This window comes from Macaca fascicularis, chromosome 2, assembly GCF_037993035.2.
Source record: "Macaca fascicularis isolate 582-1 chromosome 2, T2T-MFA8v1.1".
Classification (NCBI taxonomy): Eukaryota; Metazoa; Chordata; class Mammalia; order Primates; family Cercopithecidae; genus Macaca; species Macaca fascicularis.
In genome coordinates, this window is record NC_088376.1 from 31,795,458 (window position 1) to 31,816,819 (window position 21,362).

Here is a 21,362-nt window from a genome sequence, read left to right on the forward strand (position 1 = left end):
AATAAAAGAATGGAGAAAAGCATGTTCAGGTTACCCCCAAAAAGGCAGTCTCGGTAGAGGCAGCCAAGAAAGACCTCTGCCAGGGCCCCCTGATCCAGGGGCGTCTGCATGGAAGTGTCTGGGCTGGGAATGCAGGTATGTGTAAGAACCTGAGGGCAGAGGAACTGAGTCCTTGATACAACTCCCCCCAGCGGACTTCAGTGCTCAGACTGTGCACCGAGGCAGGGTGGGGAGGGCCCATGGAACAAACCCTGTGGTGAGGCCTTTGTAATGGCTGGAAACTCGCTGAAAACTCACACACAGAGTTGGGTTTGGGCTCCCAGGGAACTGCTCAGGCACTCCAGCTTCCTCTTGACTAGTGTCAGCAATGGCATACCCTTGTCAAAACTTTCACTATTTGGCCAGGCACCGTGGCTCATGCCTGTAATCCCACCGCTTTGGGAGGCCGAGGCAGATGGATCACCTGAGCCCAGGAGTTTGAGAACAGCCTGGCCTCAAGAAAAAAAAAAAAAAAAAAAAGTTCACTTTTAACCTATTTGTGTCTATATGTTTTAAAATGCATTTCTTGCAGGCAGCACAAAGTTGTCTTGCGTTTTTATCCAGTCTGACAGAGTCTGCCTTTTAATGGGGCTATTTGGACTATTTTTATTTAACCTTTTTATCTGTAATGGCTAACTTTCACTCCATCACGTTGGCATTTGTTTCCTATTTGTTCCACCTGTTCTTCGTTCCTTTTTTTCTCTATCTTTTTTAGATTAATTGGATTATTTTAGGTTAACTGGATTGATTTGAATTAGCTGGGTATTTTTATGATCTATTTTTGTCTCTGTTATAGACTTATTAGCTTGAACTCTTTGTTTTATTATTTTAGTGGTAGCATCCGTCTTTTCTTATCACAATATACTTTTGAGTGATATTACACCTCTTCATATGTTGTATGACAGCCTGACATTAGTATACTTCTGTTTCTCCCCCACCAGCCTTTATGTTTTTTTTATGTTTTCCAATTTATATAGGTGATAACCCCTATAATACATGGTTATTATTTGTGTTTAAATAGCCAATTGTCTCTTATTTGGTAATTTTTATTGTGATAAAATATACGTAACATAAAACTTACCATTCTGGCTGTTAGCGGTGGCGAATCCATACAAGACTGCAGCAACCTCAATTCTCATCTCCTCAGAAGAAAGAATTCAACCAAGGACAATAAGGCAGAGAAACTGAGGCAAGTTTAACGGCAGGAGTGGAAGTATATTAAGAAGTTTTAAAGCAAGAATGAAAGGAAGTGAAGTACACTTGGAAGAGGGCCAAGTGGGCGACTTGAGAGATCAAGTGTGAGGTTTGATCTTTGACTTGGGGTTTTATATGTTGGCATGCTTCCGGGGAGATTGCGCCCTTCTCCCCTGATTCTTCCCTTGGGGTGGCCTGCCAGCACTTAGGAGGGGCCACATGTGCAGTGTGTTTACTGAAGTTGTATGCAAGCTGACTTGAAACTGAACGGTTTTTCACTTACTGGTTGAGTATTCCTAGAGGAAGGTCATATACAGGTTAATTCCACCATTTTGCATCTTAGTGTGCATTCTTGAGTTCACTCACCCAACTCCTGAGATCTTATCAGGAAGCTGCTGATCATCAGTTTCAGGTGTTTTCTATCTATTGGGAGACTGCCTTTCCCTGGCACTGGCTGCAACCAATTATTATTTTAGAAACAGTTTAACAACCACCTGATCATCACCTGATGGTCGCCTGACATTCCTGGTAAAGGGGGCTCTCTCCTGCCCTGCTCATGTCTGCCTAACTACCTATGGTAACAAAAGCTTTTTTCTTTTTGAGACAAGGTCTTGCTCTGTCGCCCAAGATGGAGTACAGTGGTGCAGTCATGGCTCGCTGCAGCCTCAACCTCCAGGGCTCAATTGATCCTCCCACCTTAGCCTCCTGAGTAGCCGGGACTACAGGTGTGTGCCAGCACACCTGGCTAATTTCTGTATTTTTTTTGTAGAGACAGGAGTTCGACTTGTCCAGGCTGGTCTTGAATTCCTGGGCTCAAGATATCTGTCAGTGTCCACCTCCCAAAGTGTTAGGATTACAGGTGTGAGCCACGGCACCCAGGCCCCCAAATTACCATTTTTACAGAGACAGTGTGATAGCTGTCAAACCATCACCTGACATTCCTAGTAGGTGAGGGAAGAGTTTTCTCCTGCCCCACTCATGCCTGACTACCTACCTGTAACAATTTAGCTCAGCTTACTGTTATAATTTTTCTCACTGATACAATTTTTGCAAAGGCAGTTTCAGTACTATCAAAAGAAATAGTAATCAACCATTTGGAAAGCATTTAGAACTAATTAAAGACTCTTAAGTCAAATGAGGAAAAGCCAAACTACACTGTGGGACACACAGTAAAGCCCTGCATCAGTCAGCTGTTGCAATGATCATTTATAACTGCTCTCTTGTCTGCAGGTCAGCTGCTTTTTGGCTGACATAGGCAGGGCTCAGCTGGGCTGGCTCTGCAGCATGTGTCTCTCATTCTCCTCCTGTGGCAAACAATGGCAGATGGCAATGGCAAATGTGGAAAACCTTTAAGGCAGAAATCTCATAACTGGATCCCCGTCTCTCCCACTCATCTCAGACTTTTAGCCTAAGCAAGTTACATGGCCAAACCCCAAATCCAGGAGTGGGGAAATATATTCTGCTTTTTTATCAGGAGCAAAGTCGCATGGTAGTCAGTGCAGAACGGGCTGAATAACACAACCAATCATCAGCCCTGAAGAAATTTATCACTCATCTGCTTCCTCAAGACTCCCCTCATCAGGGCACCTGCTCTCCTCCAAATCTTTCTCTTTCCCAAACTCTGTAGCAAACAGTCCACTCACACTAGCTACCCTGCTTCCTTTGGCACCCTCTTTCCACTAGATCACCTGTTCTCTCAGCATTTCTATTTTCATTTGCATCTCCACCCTTTGCCCCATTACCCCAGCAGCTCACAGAGGATCCTGATGGAACAGGAAAAACCCAGAAGTTGGGTGGGTAGGCAACTTGTGAAAGCTTACACGTTCCTGATTCCTCTCACCACAGTCCATTACTAGCGAATTACATATTTGGGGCCTTGGGTGTTTGTAGAACCAAATCAGTTGTGGAGGAAATATGTACATCTTTCCATGGGAGTGTGATTGTACCATACCTCACCTTAACAAAGCTTAAATACCATTTCCAAACTTGGCTAGGTTTCCCTGTGTTATATGTCATTGAGAGCCAGTATAACTAAATATCTGTGGGAGTCCTAGCTGGCTGCCTGCTTTGTTTCTCCCACTAAACTGTAAGCTCCTCATGAACAGAGAGTATGTCTGTACAATTCACCAGCTGTGTCTCTATCTTTACCCCACAGCCAGTCCACAAATGAATGCTGTCAGCCTTGCCCCCCATCGTATCCCAGCCATCCATGTTTGGCTACTTCATTGCTACCCCAACCTTCCATCTCATGCTTGGGTTATTTCACAGCCTTCTCGGCTGATACTCCCACTGCTGCTGTGCCTGGCTGCAGCCTATTCTCCACATGATGAAGAGGAAACTTTGAAAAATGGGTAAAATTGATAGCAAATTGTGTTTCTCCTGCACTCAGAATCCTCCTGTGGCTCCTCACTCTAATCTCTGGCTTCAGTAGTTGATGGCAAATATTTAAAAGTCAGCCTGCAGGAAGGACCCTTATTTACTGAGTTTTTCAATGTTAATGGTATAAATACTCATCATGGCCAATTTCAAGCCACCTTCTTTCTTTCCCTCCCTCCCTCCTCCCCTTCTCCCCTCCTTCCTTCCTTTCCTCCCTCGCTCCCTCATTCCTTCTGTCCTTCCTCCTTCCCTTCCTTTCCTTCTTACTTCCTTCTTTCCCTTCTTCCTTCCCTCCTTCCCTCTTTCCCTCCTTTATTCCCTATTCTCTGCCTCCTACTCTAGAATTGACATTCCATGACAGGCAGTCCATGTCTGTTTTAGTCATTGCTTAGAAGTGCCTGGCACATAATGGAGGCTTAGTACATATTTCTTGAATAAATAGTTGACTAAATGAATAGATGATCATTTCTTAATTCTGTACCAGGATTTAAGAATTATTCAAAGTAGATGTCATTGCTTTAAAATAACCAAGTACTGCTCAGCACTTTCAAGTTCACAAAGCATGCCTCATGCATCATCTCTATGATCTGTACCCGGGTGCCATCGTGAGAAGCTGGGAAAGGCTTTTCTCTTCCTCCACTTTACAAACGAGGAAACAAAGACTCAGAGAGGTGGAGGTTCCCCCTCAAGGCCACACAGCAAGTCTGACTCTCAGTCTGGCACTCTTCTCAGTGGTCTCCAGTAACTGTTTAGCTCTTGAGGGGGTCTCATCAGAGAAGCCTGGAGGCTTCAGGGAGAGCCGTCCCAAGGAAGAGGAGAGAAAGACATGGTGGCAAGGAAGGAGAACTGACAACCAGGGAAGGCCTTACCTAGGCCTCTACCAGGCTGAGCCTCTGGCCTCAGGCCAGTAACATAGTGATTCAGGTTCCCACTCCTGATTCTGTCACTAGATTCCTACTACCCTCCCCGCAGACATGGAGCATTGAGCCCCCTTCCCCACAGATAGAGTACCCTAAATAGAGTAGGCTCCATACCTAGCACCCACCTTCTTGCAAGACTATAGCAATGAACAGCAGAGAGCGCAAGCTGGAGAGCCACAAGCTGAACTCAGTCCTCGGGGATGATTTCTTTAGCCCCTGTAGAGTTCAAAAAATTGGGCCAACATTTACAAGCAGGAGATCCCAAGTGGTTGGTTTCTTTAGGCAAACAGGAAAATCTTGCCACACCTCCTGGCCATTCTAGGCTGACAGCAGTTGTCCACCTGAGACCAGACAAGTGTTGTCCAGTTCAACGCAGCCCCAGTTTCCTATCTCCTCTCCAACCTTGAGGGCAGCCGTCGACTGCAGTTTATTTCCATCCTAGTGCTGGAAGTTTTACTGGTGTCGAAAAACATACCTCTTAAACTCAAGCTTATACCAAAAGGAGAAAAAGAAAATATGTAGGGCCTCATGATTTTATTACGTCATGACTGACAGAACCCTGAGTTTAAGAGCCTTGGGCCATGTCTCCATTTCAAATATACCTTTCCTTCCTTCTTTCCTTCCTTCCTTCCTTCCTTTTCTTTTTCTTTTCTTTATTTCTTTTTCTCTTTCTTCTTTCTCTTTCTTTTTCTCTTTCTTTTTCCCTCCTTCCTCCTTCCCTTTCCTTTTTCTTCCTTTCTTTCCTTGCTTCCTTCCTTTTCCTTCCTCCATCCCTCTCTTTCCTTCTCTCTCTTCCTTCTTTTTCTTGCTTTTTTCTCTTTCTTTTTTCTTTTTATTCTTTCTTTCTTTATTTCTTGCTCTTTCTTTCCTTCTTTCTTCTCTTTCTCTCTCTCTTTCTTGACAGAGTCTCTCTGTTACCCAGGTATGGAGTATGATACATGCTCACACACCACATCCAGCTACTTATTTTTATTTTTGTTTTGTAGAAATGGGGTCTTGCCATCTTGCCCAGGCTGGTCTCAAACTTCTAGCCTCAAGTGATCCTCCTGCCTCAGCCTCCCAAAGTGTTGGGATTGCAGGCATGAGCCACCTCGCCCAGCCAGGTACACCTTTTCTTAGTCCTGTCAACAATCTCACAAAGAAGGCATCCAGAACCCTCCTTTAGGTGAGGATCCTTGAGTTCAGAGGCATGGAGGGACTTGCCCAAGGTTAAATAACTAGAAGTAGACACAGAACGTGAAGATCCAGCAAGGCATCCGCATAAATTGCATTCCCAGCCACACACCACCAGTGTGTTCACTATGACAGGGTGTGCGACCTGATGCAATAGCCCTTATGTAATCTGACACATCCCCATTAGGTGGCACCATAAACCAACAAAGCTTTCCAGGACAATGCCTTTACGGAAATTGGTTTTCTTGCATTATTAGGGGTTTTAAGGCAGAATGGTTTTTCCCCTTTCTCTCTTAAAAAAAAAAAAAAAAAAAAAAAAAAAAGTCTTCCAATATACAATGTAGCATGGCTTTCGTGCCAGGCATAAAATGAAATTTGCCTTAATTCATTGCCTAGGGAGAAAGTGTGTGTGTGTGTGTGTGTGTCACAACTGACATCTGTTAAATGTTAAATGAAGTAAGCAAGCAATAAGAAGGTTTGAAATACATTCTTTGTTCAAGAAGTCGTGCAGACACTGATCAGCTGCTCTGTACAATTGGGAATAAAACAGGCACCTTTTTTTTCCCCCAGCAAGCGCCGCTGAAAGCCCCCAAGGAGGGCAAAAGCAGAGGATGGATGGACTTGCATGCCATGAGGTTAACACTTCTGTTTCAAGTTCAAACAAATTGGCTGGGCACAGCAGGAATGACCGCACTGCCAGTACCATTGTACCTGCTTCCTCTCCAGGGCTGAACAGGAGCCCAGAATTGCCCCTCCTTTCCTGCTATTTCTTTTGCAAAGTGTAAGAAGGTGTGAGGTTTCATCCAGACTACCTGATCAGTTTTGACCATCAGCATGTTATTATGGTGGATCTATTCTTAAAACACATTTCTTCTTTTGTTTTCCTCACTAACAAGGAATTTTGAACCACTCACTCCAAAGTTAGCCCTTGCAATTTATTAGCCAAGCTTCGTTATTAACATTATTAACAAGAGAATGAGAACAGATGTAATTCCAATATGCAGCTAGAGTATCAGCTAATGATGTGCTCCTTATAAAGATACACTAGGATCATCAAATGAGAAATAGAAGCTTTGCCTGTGCAACCAATTATAATTCTGGGATGGTGTATTTTGGGTATTGGAATTTTTTGATAAACATAAGGATAGGCAGAAAGCCCTTAGGTTTCAGTCCTTTGTTTCATCCTTTCCCTCATCCCTAGAAATAGGTTAGGTGTCTATGACAGTAACAGTGAGTGCTTCCCAAAGAGCCACACACGTTTTCAAGCCTCCCCTGCGGTTGAGTTGAGCCATGTGGATGAGTTCTGGTAAATAGGAAAATATTTACTTACATTTTCTTTGAGTTCTATTTTAGTTTTATTTTTGTATTTAATCCATGTGGAATTTATTTTAGTACAATAGTTTTAAGCCAGTTGTTCCCAGAGTATTTAATTAATCTTTCCTTTTCCTACCAATTGCAAATACCAATCAGTATATGATAAATTCTGATTTCTGGTTTAGTAATTAATTTTCTCATTCCTATGTTGGTATAAAATTCCCAAATTAGAGTAATTTTGGAATATATCTTACTATCTAGTAAGACCTATCCCCTTTAATTTTTTAAATGGGGTCTCGCTATATTGTCCAGGCTGGTCTTAAACTTCTGGGCTCAAGCAATCCTTCTGTCTCAGCTCAGCCTCCAGAGTAGCTAGAAATACAGACTCATAACCACCACACCTGGCTCCTTTTAAAAAAATTATTTTAGTTACTTTCACATATGTATTCTTTGAGTAGAATTTAAAAGTCAGTTTGTCAAGTTAAAAAATTAAAGACGGATTAAATTCACAGGTTGATTTGGAAACAATTGATATTTTGTCGGCCCGAGTCTTCTCATTCAGGTGCGTGATGTTTCCCTGCATTTGAAGTCTTCTTCCACGTCCTTAGGTCATTTTGTATTTCTTCTGTGTTTGACCCTGAGTATTCTATGATTTTGGTTGTTTTTGAAATGGGATATTTTTCTCATTTCTCATCATTTTTTCCTGATTTATTATGGCTGAATATTATTCCACTGTATTTGTATATCATAATTTATTTATCCATTCATCCATCAATGGACATGTGGTTTGCTTCCACACCTTCCACCATGCTGCCATGAACATGTGTATACATGTACTTGTGTCCCTGTTTTCAATTCTTTTCAGTACAGACACCTAGGAGTGGAATTGCAGGGTCCTGTGGTGATGCTGTGTTGAGTCATTTGAGGAGCCACCAACTATTTCCCACAGTGGCTGAACTGTGTTACATTCCCACCAGCAATATACAAATTCCACTTTCTCCACATCCTCACCAATACTTGCTATTTTCTGCTTTCTGTTTTTAAAAAATTATTGCCATCCTTATGGGTGTGCAGTGGTGCCTCATTTTTATTTGCATTTCCCTAATGATGAATGATGCTGAGCATGTTTTCATGTGTTTGTGGGCCATGGTCTGTCTTCTTTGGAGAAATACCAACTCAAGTCCTTTCTCCATTGTTTAAGGGATGGTTTGTCTTTTTGTTGTTAGTTTCCTAACTTTTTGACAGGAGAAAGGTTAACTGAAAGTTGCTGTGTTACATAGGATGCTTTCAAAAGCAAAAACTAGAAGATGCAATACAAAATGACTTAAATGATAAAAAAAAATTTAAATGTTTGAGTGATCAGGTATGGTTCTAGCATTCTCCACATATCAATTCATTTAATTCTAAAAAGAATACTACAGGGTAGGTATACAAATCAGAAATATGAGGCACAGAGACATCCAAAGTCACACAGCTGGTAAGTGGTAAAGTTGGAATTTGAACCTAGGAAGTCTTGTTCCATAGTCTCATCTCTGAGTGACTAGGTACTAAGTCTGTAGGGAGGCAGTACTGGCATTGACTGGTTTAGCATCTCAACCTAATATAGAAGTCTAGATTTGTCAATGTTCCTATTCTGCTACCCTAAGCATGTTGCCTTTGCCTCAGGCTCCTCCCCTCATGGTTGCAAAATGGCTGCAACAACTCCAAGCATCACATTATCTCCCAGCAACATCCAAATGAGAGAAACAGAAAGGCTCTGTGGTTTCTTCTTTTTTGAGAGTAAGGAAAACTCTTCTAGAAGTACCTCCAGCAGACTTCTCATTGACAACTGTGGCACATGTCCCATCCTAAACCGATCACTAACAACGGAAAGAGAACTGTGATTTTGGACACAGACTGATTAAGGTTTACACCTTGAAACTTCAATGGGGTCCAGATTCCAAGAACTATCTGCTGCTCAGTTCCTGAACAGAAATCATTTTCTGTTAACAAAGAAAAAGGTGATAATCACTGTTGAGTTGGTGACCAACAGCTGCTGCCACAATTGTCATTTACTTCTGTTAGCCTCAAGGTCAGTGACATTTTCTCTGTGGGCTGGTGATTTCTCACTCTTGATTTCTCCTAGGCCATGTATCTGAGTTCTTCTAGGCCACAGATGCAAAACGTACATGAAAATCTGAATTCCCACCGCACATTTGTTTGCAAAACTCTGTTTGCCATTTCTCTCTACTTCTTACACCTACCTTCACAGATCGTAGGGGCATGCATCTCTTTAGGGTGACCTTTGCATATTTATGCTAATTGCAGATTTAAACTGTAAGCCCTAACACTCATAATCTCCTAGCTTCCCTCTAAAAAATCCCCCTAAGTGATACTTAATTTCACATGCTTGCCCAATCTTAAATCCAAAAGCAAAAGCCGATTTACCTCTGTACTGAAATTAAAGCTGTACAAAGTTTTTGGCTTTGGGGGCACACGTCACTGTCCTCAGTGGCCCTTTGTAGCACAGATTTAAGTTAGGAGTCTCCCTGATATTTTAAAATGTCATCAAACTATCCTGTCTATAAAGAAATGAAGAAACTTTCTTCCAAATTTATGCAAGTCACAGGAGACCTTTCTAAATGGACAAAGTGAAATAATCTTGGAACAAAGCATTTTACTCCATGTTCATACAATGAATACACTGCCCTAAGCATCTGTGATTTTTTCTGAACACTGCCCCTAATCCAATTTTAATGTATTTCTGGACTTGGAAACAAAAACAAACACACTTAACCTTCAAAAGGGAAGATGAATGACACTGACTTCAGGTTTTTGACAAATATCTGTAAATATCTAAACAACCCAATCTACATGATGATCTTTCTGCTTTTGCTGGCTGAGTCAAGTTCTCCCTTCCCGTTTACTCTGGAGCTTATGTGAGGTGGCTATGATCTAACCAGAGCAAGCTCAAGTCATAAGGCTTTGTGGTAGTGAGTCAAAGAAAGGTAATAATTTTCCCATAATAGAAAGGATTCAAGCAGAGGGTAGATGACCTTTTGTCCAGGATTGTGCATAGTAGAGGTTGAACTTAAAAGAACTTACTGAAGGGCTCTTACTGAAGGTCTCTTCCAAAAGATCCTAAGATAAGTCAGGAAAACAATCCTTATATTCATGTGGTGTTTTACGAATCAGAAAACCCTTTAGACACAGGCTTTGTCTCATTTAAGCATGAAAACAACCCTAGAGGTAGGTGGGTGGATTATTCTTGTTTTACAGATGATGAAATTGAGGTTGGGGTAGAGGTTAAGCGATTTATCTAGGGTCACACATTTAGGAAGTGGGAGGTCCTAGGACCTCTGGGTCAGAGATACCTCCGTTCTCAGGACAGGGCAGACAGGAGGTAGGCCCGTCTCTGCGTGGCTGAAGCATTGTCAGGCAGGCGGTTACACAGCTGGGCACAGAGAAGTGGCTGCTCCAGCCTTTCTCTTTCTCTTACGCCCTAAGGCTGGCCCTTGGCAAAGTTGTCTGTTGTCAGGGACCCCTATGTGTTCTTTCTCAGCTGCCGCAGGTCGGAGCTGACCAGCCTCCCCAAAAGCGAAGTGTGTGAAGCCTGTGGTTTACTCTTGCTTGGTGTTTCAACCCATGCCCCGACTACAACTCTTTAAAAGGACCACGGCAGAAACACCCCAAAGCAGGGGGCTGCCACATGGGCTTTCTCTCAGCCCACAGTGTCAGCGAGGGAGACGGGGAACACTTGTGCTCAGTGGGGTCGCTCCAGTCATGCCATACAGGCTACTCCACCTAGTCTGAATTGTGTGAGAACACAAAAGAAAACGCGGCTGCTTGGTGGGGAAAGAATGTTGGTGGAGGGGACAGGATGTCCCGTTTCAATTCCCTCACAGCCCCCAGGCTCTGACATAGATGGGAGGACAGAGTCCCTTGTGTGAGGGCCTGGGAACTGAGCTTTCTTCCACGTAGTTCTTCCAATCAGATTCTGTCCTTTTCTGGTAATTCAATGGGAAATGAATCTACCCAGGAGTCTGGGCTGGCCTCCGAAAGGAAGGTAAATATAACAAAGAAAAAATCATTGCCAATTGCAGAGACCATGTGTTCACAGGAATAAACAGGAATACAGCTGAGCGGGAAAATGGGCGTATCACCACACATTACATCTGATCAGGCGAGAGCTGGGCCAGAAATGAGTTTTGTATCTTTTTTCATTTGGGTCAGCCAGAAGGGGTATATGAAAGGGAATAAATTATACACAGATAGCTTCAAAAATAATATCTCTAAGCTTTTATAAAGCCATTCGGTCTTGCTACTCCTAATGCAACAGGAGGTCATTATATTTTCATTGAATCTGGAAGATTTTTCTCTCTGCTTGACTGTATTTGACCACACAGGATGAGCCTTGGGCCTGCTGGCAGTATGTTTCCTAACTGTGAGGGCCTGAGTAAACTGATGATTGGAGCGAGGTCAGGGGCTTGCCCCGGGTTGCACAGCTTGGAAATGTGAGGTCAGGACTCTCCCCGTCAGGTGTGTCCCACACACCTGGACAAGACCCAGGCATAAGAGGAGCTAGGCACCCACTGCACAGCAAGGTGATGTGTGGGTCCTGATTTCCCCATTATTTTCACCCCAAGGGCTTTCTCCCATTGGAACTACGCTGGGAGGCATCTACTCTCTAGAAGGAGGGATGCTGAGGCATAGAAAGAGAAACTCATGTTTTCTGTTCCCACACCAAAGCTTTTGAGATGCAGGAGCTCAAAACCCTGAGCATTAAAGGAGTTCAGGTACTAAGTCAATTGCCAGAAGCAATTGACTCGGAAGAGTAAATGAAGTTGCAAGAGCTGGTTCTTCTCACTCCAGAGAGCGCGAGAGAAGAGAGCCGTAGGGACCACGAGAGTTTGGCTGTTGGTAAATGTCACTGAGGAAGGGGACTGTGCCTCATTCCTGCCACAGATCTTTCACAGTAGCACCCCAGGGGGATGTGGAAATCACTGAGAGGATTAACTCCAGCTTCAGGGAGCCATTGCTGATGGGGCTAGGGCAGAGGAGGTCTTCGTGGACCAATGATGGAGAGCACAGGGCAGCGAGGACATCTCAGAGGCACTACAGAGTGGGTGGCGATGGAAACCAAGTGCCCCTGGGATCATGTCTGTCACAAACCCTGGGAATGGTGGAGATAAATTGTCATCTGGGCCACATGTAGTTGCTGTTTTTATAGTTTAGAAATGATCAAATAGCAGCAATTTCATATTGTTCTGTGTAACAGCATGGGAAAGCCTAAACGGCCTGAGATTTCATTTCTACCATCCAGTAGACTAAGTGTTTGAAGCAGAACCAAATTCAGTCCTAATCAAAGACAATTAGTCTTCTCACCCATTGGCATGGAGGCTGCGTGTGGCACTCACCACACTGAATTGCCTTGACACTACCTCGCCACTAAGCAGTTCCTGAGATGCCTGATGGTTCAGATCTCCTTCCCCAGGAGGAGCCTGGGGTGTCTCCATAATATTCTACTCTAATTTGAATGGATTCTTCACACACCCTGCTATTTAAGACTTACACATAGTTTCCAGTATTCGGATGGAACAGGCTTGGGAGCTGGGGAAACTTGTTCTTTCCTCACAATTCAATCCAGTTTTCAGTCTTGTCTGTCATATGCCAGTGAGCACAGGATGAGAGGAAGGTAGGTAATTTCAGAATACATGCAGGAGCCTACAAATCATTGCCTTTACTTTTTAAATGGGTTGGGTTTTGCTTCAGGCTTCTCACTGGAGTAAGGCAAACTGGATGGGAGAGCTTGGTTCCTCCTGGCTGAGGAATGGTAGCTGGGAAATTGCTGGTCAAATCATCAGCCCTTGGTCCTCCTGACATGACACAGGAACCTGGGAAGGACGGAGGAAGTGGCTGCCAGGGAGGTCAGAAGGTATCACTCCTCCAGCAGAGCCATATCTAGACATAGCATGGTGACTTGTACCATCATGCTTCTCAAGCTGTGTGCTGAGGCTCTCTGAGGAGCCTCAGTGAACACATAGGAATGCTGCAAGATAGTTTAGATTTTTGAAAGAAACTCCTTAACATCTGTCAGATACTGAGCAAAACCACTAGTTTTGATGGTTTTGCCTAGTATCTGGAGTTTCAGATGGTTGCTATGATAAAACAAACAAACAAAAAACCACATTGTGAAAAATTCAGTGTGAAATAGAAAATGACAATGGCAGTATTCAATCTGAGCCCAAGGTTTGAGTAACTGTTCAGTGCCCAACAGGCATACACCTCCCATTATTAAGAAATTGTGATCAGGCCGGGCACGGTGGCTCAAGCCTGTAATCCCAGCACTTTGGGAGGCCGAGACGGGCGGATCACGAGGTCAGGAGATCGAGACCATCCTGGCTAATACGGTGAAACCCCGTCTCTACTAAAAATACAAAAAACTAGCCGGGCGAGGTGGCGGGCGCCTGTGGTCCCAGCTACTCGGGAGGCTGAGGCAGGAGAATGGCGGGAACCCGGGAGGCGGAGCTTGCAGTGAGCTGAGGTCCGGCCACTGCACTCCAGCCCAGGCGACAGAGCGAGACTCCGTCTTAAAAAAAAAAAAAAAAAAAAAAAAAAGAAATTGTGATCATTTAAAAATAAAGTAAATGTTCCTGAAGTGGCGACTATGTTTTCAGGACATAATTAATTGTTAAATTATTTGGACCTGATTAATTCATAAACAAATTTTCTGGGTATTTCTTTTGACCTATAGGTGCCATGAAAAAATTACTGAGATACTAGGGGAGCTGTGAACTGAAAAAACTTGGGAATCTCTGCTTTAGAAGATGGTAGAGCAGCAAAAACAAGCTAAAACAAACCTGGGTCCATGTATTGACCTCCCTGTACTTCCCAAGACCTCTGGACTATTGGGTCTGTACTACTGGGTGAAAGAAACAAAATTCTAATTTGTTTGAGCCCCAGTACTTAGGGTCTCTTTGTTACGGCAGGTTACCCTCTTCCCTAATGATACAGCAGTGCTCAGTAAGCGCTTGTTGGTGAATAGGCTTGGCATTGATTTCTTTCATTGTTATAGATTTTTGATTTGCTTCTGGAACAGTAATAAGAGGTGAGTTTTGAAAGAAATAAAAACATAGCAACAAGGGCCCATGGTAAGTATAAGAAAAGAACACTGTAGGTACTTACTGGGGCTTACTTGGGGTAAGTTACTAGTGTTGGTGTCGGGATCCTGGTCTATAAAATGGAAATAATGTTTCCATCCTGTATACCTTATAGTGCTAGAAACTGGATAATAGGCCGGGCGTGGTGGCTCACGCCTGTAATCCCAGCACTTTGGGAGGCCGAGGTGGGCGGATCACAAGGTCAGGAGATCGAGACCATGGTGAAACCCCGTCTCTACTAAAAATAGAAAAAATTAGCCGGGCGCAGGGGCGGGCGCCTGTAGTCCCAGCTACTCGGGAGGCTGAGGCAGGAGAATGGCGTGAACCCGGGAGGTGGAGCTTGCAGTGAGCCGAGATTGCGCCACTGCACTCCAGCCTGGGCGACAGAGCGAGACTCCGTCTCAAAAAAAAAAAAAAAAAAAAAAAAAAAAAAAAAAAACTGGATAATAAACACGAAAATATTTTGAAAAATGTTGTGCAGACGTAAGTAGTCTTTCCTGTTGAAACATTGATGAAGATGCTAATGACACAAGGGACCGTCTTAAAAGGTGCTTATTGGTAGGAAAGAAAGCCTGAATTAGTGCAAGGTCTGAATAATCGGGTTTCTTCTTCCTTTTTTTTTTTTTTTTTTTAAAGTCAAACTTAATTGTTCACAAGCAATTTAGAAATACATTTTAAGGGCTACCACTTATAGGCTAAATTTTGACAAAGAAAGAAAGGCCAGGCAAAGTGGCTCATGCCTGTAATCCCAGTACTTTGCGAGGCTGTGGTGGAAAGATAACTTGAGGCTAGAAGTTTGAGATCAGCCAGGGCAACATAGTGAGCCCCTGTCTGCAAAAATTAAAAATTAAAAAAAATTGCCAGGCATGGTGGCATGCACCTGTGGTCCCGACTATTGGGAAGGCTGAGACCAGAGGATTGCTGGAACCCAAGATTTGGAGGCTGCAGTGAGCCATGATTGTGCCACTGCACTGCAGCCTGGATGACAGAGCCAGACCCTGTCTATAAGAGAGAGAGAGAGAGCACCAAAATTTCAGCCTCAGTAGCTTACCTCCTTGGGTAGTTTGACTATCATTAAATTCATCAGGGTCCCCAAACAATTAAGTAGTTAAACAGTCTTCTGTTTTATTGATACCTTTTGTTAAAAACTTTCTTTTTCTTTGTCAACATTACTGTTAAACTCCATTCCTGGCCGGGCGCGGTGGCTCAAGCCTGTAATCCCAGCACTTTGGGAGGCCGAGACGGGCGGATCACGAGGTCAGGAGATCGAGACCATCCTGGCTGACACCGTGAAACCCCGTTTCTACTTTAAAAATACAAAAAACTAGCCGGGCGAGGTGGCGGGCGCCTGTAGTCCCAGCTACTCGGGAGGCTGAGGCAGGAGAATGGCGTGAACCCGGGAGGCGGAGCTTGCAATGAGCTGAGATCCGGCCACTGCACTCCAGCCTGGGCGGCAGAGCAAGACTCCGTCTCAAAAAAAAAAAAAAAAGAAAAAGAAAAAAAACTCCATTCCTTCCCCTGTGTGAGCTCTTGTAATATCAGATTGGTAGGATCTGAATTCATAACAGTTTTGGATAAATCTATCAAATTTAATAAGGAACCTAGGAAAGAACAACTTGAGAGGTGGCCATACAGAGGATAGGAGCCTTGTACCACATTGATCGTTCACAGGCTGCCTGGCCTCCACTTCGTTCTGTGACTGCCTCCTCTTGAGGGATTTTCCATTATGTGGGGCTTTAGGAGGTGGGAACACAGCCAGGGAAAAGGACTCTACCATTTGCGCCCAACTTTCCCTGAAGACTCCGAATCCTGTACACATGGGGCAAGCAGTGGCCATGGTACATCTCAGACTGAGGAGAAGCTCGGATCGAGTAGTTACTGTGACATGGCCCTTTTCAGGACCTACCTGGTTCTGGGACTGCCCCTCTAGCCTAAAATCAAGTTAGTAAGCCCCAGATATCCTCCAATTAGTCTTCTTTTCATTCAGGAGAACCAGAATCGGCTTTTACTTGTAAATAGCGTGGCTAATAAGATGTCCTTTTCCAAACAGTTTTTCACCTACAAACAATTTTTTGATGCTAATCTATAATGTTGCTGAGTAAAGTGTTTAACAAGAAGGAAATCAGAGTGATTTTAGCAACAAGAGCATTCATGCCTGTCTTGATCTGGAATTCCTGAGATTTAAGATGGATCTGGAAAAAATCTGTGTTCTCTTAAAGTGTAGCCATGTTTTCATAATTGATGTGTTGTGCCTTTTTCATATACTTTATCTGTGTGCAGCTGTAAAAATTATAAAGAAAAGTTTCTGTCCCCGAAGTATAATTCCTGTACGGAAAGTGGTTTGTTGTTTTTTTGTTTGTTTGTTTTGTTTTGTTTTGTTTTTAAGTCACAAGCATGTTTCTGAGAATGTTTATCTCACTTTACTATAACATAATACAATTCAACCTCATGGGCATTCTTTATTCTGACACTTATAACTCTGAGTAAGAACACCATCCATCTTGGGAGAAAATGCACAAGGAGAATGTTTCTTTAACAAATATGCTTAATGTTCAACTAAAGTGTGTCTGTGGCGGAGAAGAGGCAGAATGGATTTTTCTTGAAATTTGTGGAAGGCTAAGTTATTCAGCACAGGCTGTCTACCTTGAATAAACTTTATCAACTAAAAACATTAAGAATTTGGGTCTTTGGATGCTGACATTCTTGACCTTGGATACAAACCCAAAGGAAGTGATTGCAACACCAATGGCTATATTTTGGCTGTAATATTCAGTCTGAAGGAGAGATTAATTATGAATGCAACTTTGCCTTTTTGTGTGTAAAATTATTTAGCTTACCATCTTAATTTTTGATTCAACTCTATCTGTGCTAACCATCTAGTTTAATCAATTCTCTCAAACAATTTTTTTCTCTCTGCCACCATCTTGGTCCAGGCTGCCTCATCTCCTGCTCATAGTAACGTGACAGGTTTTTATCTGATTCTGTTACACTCTTCTCACTCCCACTCATCTTCTCCAATCCATTTGCAATAGCTACAGAGATCTGTTGAAACACAAATCTGGTCACTTTATCCTCTGCCAAAGATTAATGTCTTCCCATTGTTCTTAGGATGAAAACCAAAATCATTAATATGCTAAGGCCAGTGTTATCACTTTATTTTTAACATTTAAAAAAACCCTGAAAGGTCTATCATATAATTGATATCTACCATATCATATAGTCAATTATTTCAAACTCACCAGAGATGGATTTTGAAACTTGTAACTTGCCATAGCTTCATCTTTCAATAACTCTATCAGTAAATAATTGGTCAAATTTCATGCTTTTGATGGGGAAAAACTAACATTGCAAAGAAACAGAAACATCTGGTTTGATGGAAAGAAGATGTCAAAACTAAGCAAAAATATGTAAGTTGGCAAAAATTCGAGCCAAGGAACCATGGAGAAAACAGCCAAGCCCATCCATCGGGAAGCGCCTGGTTAGTGCCCATATCCAGCCTGGAATATACAATCCCAAAAGTTGAAAAATGTGTGGGCAAAATGTAACTTTGACCAATAGTCACTTTTTTGTTGTTGTTTAAAGAAAAGAGTATGTGCTTGTCAGTGGGAATAAAAACAAAATGATATGCTTTTGGAATACAATTGCTCCAGTTGCAATACCTTCCTCAGTGGGCAATTGGCCATGCACCATAAAGAACGCGGTGCGAGAGGGAGATCTCTAATACCACATCTTTAGTATAATAGCCCTATTAACTTTGACTTCAGATGGATTGGCCATGGGGTTCACTTCCTTCAGAGCCCCAGCCTACAGAAAAGGACTTATGCAAAACTAGGCTCATTTTTTATTACCCTAGAGGGAAGGGAAGTGTCAAATGTATAAAGATCCACTGCTTTCTCTAAGTTGAGGTTCAGAACTGTAAAATGATGTGGTTGGACTTGCAAGATCTTTGATCCGTGCTAGGATGCATTCTTCGCAGAGGTAATGAGAGTATCTTCATTCTCTGGAGGAAAAATTCAGATAGAACTGAATCAAAAATTAAGATGGTAAGCTAAAATTATTTAGCTAAAATTATTTGAAATTATTACATATTAGGCACTTCCCATAAGCCACACTGTGCTCTGTGTTATCTCATTACATTTTCACAATGTAGCCAACAGTTGTTCCCATTTTACAGATGAAAAGAGGCAGTACAAGAGAGAGAATAGACATCTCTGTCCGCTCCATGCTCAGCATCCTTCCCCCTTTTTCTGGTGCCAGCATCCTGGCTTTCTTTGAGGGATGTGCTTTCTTCCCCCGTGTTGGTGAACAGATGCCAGGAAGCCACCACTCATGGTATCCTGCTCTCTCCTGGCCAGTCATACCCTCTTCCCAAAGAACCCAATCTTGATTGAGTAACAGGCAGATAGAAAATGTTTGAAAAGTATTCATCTCTCCCTCAAAGTAGCTTCTACCACAATCTCCCCTCTTCACTTTCTGAGTTCTGGTTCTTCAGTTTATCTTCCTTTCTGACTTAGGTTGCCCGGAGTGGATTTCTGTTGCTTGCAGTTAGATAACTGTAGCTGAAACGAGAGGGTTAGTAGCTTTCCTGCCCACACACATTCTCACTGCTACTTCCCTCACCCTTTCTGCCTCATCTCCCTGCCGCCTGTGGTTGTGATTGCTGAGCACTGGGTGCTTGACGCACGTGGGTCCTGACACTCCTTCCCACACTAGGGTAGTGGAGGAGGTGGTCATGCTGTGCTCTCTGGGCACAAGGCTTTGGGTTGCTGTTTCTCAGTTCTTAGTCCAGTTCTCAGCTGGACTGCACGCAAGCTGAGCTTCCATCTCAACGTGGTTTGAAGATGGCCAAATGCTCTGGTGGCCTCCAAGTATTCATTCCCTGACTTGTTTTTGTTGTCTGAAGCTCCACCATGAAAGTCACTAGCTATGGGACTATTTCTAGGAAGTTCTTGTTGAATGGCATTAAGCTAGGAGTTGGTTAACCCTAGCATGATAGTAGGGTGTATTTCATGTCTATTGATTATCTAATCTTACATAATTCTTTTTAATAAGTATTTTATTCATCACAATGACTATATATATATACACACACACATATATATATATACACACATATATATTTGAAATATAGTGGTAGAACCCTGTGGGAGACACAGAAGAGATTGGTCCATGGACAATAAGCTTATCGACGGATTTGAAGATCATCTCTGTCTCCCCCAAAGAGCCTCCTGGTCTATGGATGGGGATCCACTGCATTAATCTGTACAGTATTCATTACCAGATAAGAAGGATTCATTTGACAGACAGTCGAGGCTGGAGAATCACACCCAGACAGTTGCATTGTGCTGGAGCCTCCCCTGCTCAAAGCTCAAAGCAGACCCCCAGAAGACAGCCCTACAGGGACCTGGATATGGATTCTGCAGGTACCTTTCAGAGGGCGTTTAACTTACAGGAGGACTTTGAAGACTAATTTTGCTGCCTCGTGGTTTGGGTTTGTTTGTGCCAACATTTTTTGAGAATCAGCAGTGGAAATATAAGAAATGCGGTCCTGATTTTAGGAACAACAGTTTTCTTGCTAAAACTGCCTGGTGCTTGAAAACTGAGGCCCATGGCTAGAGTGTGGCAACCATGCAGGGCATGTTTTGTTTCCCAGCTGAGCCTAGGGTGCAGCTGATCGTAGGAGGGACTTGTGTGGACAGAGCTGAGGGTGGCCTGGCGAGCACAGTCTGCAAGGAGAAAAGACACATTTGTTTAATCTTGTTTGGGGACAGGGGCTGGAGGGGAAAAGCTCCAAAATGGAAGAAAGGAAGATACGGAAAAAGAAATAACCAGGGGGTCTGATTCCAGCCCAGCCCAGGGACTAATAATAAAAACTCCCACTTATTGTTCATTTGGTCAGGGCCAGGCGCTGTGCATCCTCTTGCTTGGTCCTCCCAACAACTCTGTCGCGGGTACTTTTACTATCCTTTCCATTTTAGAGAAGAAGAAACAGGCTTGGATGGTAATTTTCCCAGAGTCATGAAACCAGATCTGTTGTTCTTTGAAAGCTGACTTAAAGTCCCTCCGGGGCTAACCTTTAGTGGCATGTTTCCATATCTGTGGGCAGATGACAGAGCTCCAGTGAGTGAAACCTGAAGGGGACACTTTTTTTGGCACCTCAACATTATCAGCTTTGGGAGTTGAGTGAATCAACCAACCTCAAGGGTGGGGCATTACTGTCCTTGAGGAACTAAAGTGCACACCAGCTGTGGAAACTTGAGACTCTGTCTCTTCGTCTGTAAAATGGGGTGACAATGCCTCCTGTATCAGAACTGACAGAAAACACAGAGTAACAGTAGCCTAACAGAAGTATATTTCTTTCTCACATAAGCAATCTCTGGAAATTACAGTCCAGAGTTTGTATGGCGGCTCTGTGGTCATCAAGTACCCAAGATTTCTGTAGTTTTGTTCTGCTGTTGTCACCAAATTTCTTCCATCTCATAGTCCTAAATAGCTGCTCTAGCTCCAACCACTGCTTCTGCTTTCATTCATCCAGAAGGCGGAAGGGGCAAAGAATGGCACAATCCCCTTTAAGGTCACTCCCTTCCTGGAAGTTGTACACGACCCTTCAGTTGACATCCCATTGGTCAAATTCAGTCACATGCCAAACCCAACCTTCAAGGAAGCTGCAAGAAATCTTTTTTCTGGGAGACCACAAGTTTAGCTAAAAGCCAGGAGTTCCATTACTAAAAAAGAAGGGAAGAAGGGCTACTGAGGCTGCTGGGAAGCTGGAATGAGTTAAACATATGTAGGTTATCCAGCAGGGGGCTTTCCTGGCACTTCGTGTACACTAGATAAACACTAGTCGTAAATCTTTCCTTCCTTCCTCTACAAGCTTTCTGCCAAAACTTTCCAATTTGGTTATATCTACTTTTACATTTGGACAACAGGCTGATCGGGCACTTTTCTTTTGGTGTTCTTATTATTTTCTAACATTTTGTAATAGAAAAATTTTAATATACCATTAATTTTTTTAAAGCTCCTTGCTGTCTCCAAAGATTTCTTAGTAAGGGAATGGTCTTTATTTCTAAAGTTGCAATCCTTGGCTCTCCCCTTTCCCATGATATAATTAATGCTCATCACAGAGGGCAAATAAAAATGACATCAGTATCATAATAAAGTGTGATAACTGAGAAAGCAAAACACCATACTCATCTTTTCTTGGCCT

At 43.1% G+C, this 21,362-nt stretch overlaps 1 long non-coding RNA gene across 1 annotated transcript; it reads right to left on the reverse strand.

Annotated features, from left to right (window-relative positions):
* Nucleotides 1-16,141: 16,141 nt before the first annotated feature.
* On the reverse strand, nt 16,142-20,697 carry LOC102122474 (uncharacterized). The gene is made up of 3 exons (XR_006695928.2): nt 20,521-20,697; nt 18,004-18,155; nt 16,142-17,197 (listed from the first exon to the last, which is right to left on the reverse strand). It is a non-coding gene; the product is annotated as an uncharacterized lncRNA (long non-coding RNA).
* Between the last annotated feature and the right edge of the window lie 665 nt (nt 20,698-21,362).